We start from the raw sequence: 1,081 nt of genomic DNA, 5'->3' as shown, positions 1-1,081 counted from the left end.
CACTCCTTTAAATTAGTGTTTTTGTATTTTGGGGGGGTAAATAACCAGTAGCACAATTACTGGATGATAGGGTAGTTCTATTCTTAATTTTTTGAAGAAACTGCATACTTTTTTTCACAGTGGCAGGAGATTACATTCCCACCAATAGTTTAAGAAGGTTTCTTTTTCTCCACATCCTTACCAACACTTGTTCATTCATAATTTTCTTATGTGTAATTATGGCTTTTTCCCCACTTAAAGGTATCACTTTATCATTTATTAGGCCAATTTAGTGGTGATAAACTACTTTAACTTTTGTTTGTGTGGGAAATCCTTTATCTCTTCTTCAATTCTGAGTGATAATCTTACTGGGTAGAATATTCCTGGTTGTAGGTGTTTTCCTTTCAACAATTTAAATATATCCAAAACCATAAGATACCTAGGAATAAACCTAACCAAAGAGACACAGAATCTATACTCAGAAAACTATAAAGTACTCATGAAAGAAATTGAGGAAGACACAAAGAAATGGAAAAATGTTCCATGCTCCTGGATTGGAAGAATAAATATTGTGAAAATGTCTAAGCTACCTAAAGCAATCTACACATTTAATGCAATTCCTATCAAAGTACCATCCATCTTTTTCAAAGAAATGGAACAAATAATTCTAAAATTTATATGGAACCAGAAAAGACCTCGAATAGCCAAAGGGATATTGAAAAAGAAAGCCAACGTTGGTGGCATCACAATTCCGGACTTCAAGCTCTATTACAAAGCTGTCATCATCAAGACAGCATGGTACTGGCACAAAAACAGACACATAGATCAATGGAACAGAATAGAGAGCCCAGAAATAGACCCTCAAATCTATGGTCAACTAATCTTCGACAAAGCAGGAAAGAATGTCCAATGGAAAAAAGACAGCCTTTTCAATAAATGGTGCTGGGAAAATTGGACAGCCACATGCAGAAAAATGAAATTGGACCATTTCCTTACACCACACACAAAAATAGACTCAAAATGGATGAAGGACCTCAATGTACGAAAGGAATCCATCAAAATCCTTGAGGAGAACACGGGCAGCAACCTCTTCGACCTCTGC

Source organism: Mustela putorius, unplaced genomic scaffold (genome assembly GCF_011764305.1).
Source record: "Mustela putorius furo isolate JIRA1106 unplaced genomic scaffold, ASM1176430v1.1 tig00003944_pilon_pilon_pilon, whole genome shotgun sequence".
In the NCBI taxonomy this organism is placed as follows: domain Eukaryota; kingdom Metazoa; phylum Chordata; class Mammalia; order Carnivora; family Mustelidae; genus Mustela; species Mustela putorius.
The sequence above is the reverse complement of the archived record's forward strand: the minus strand, read 5'-3'. Positions refer to the sequence as shown.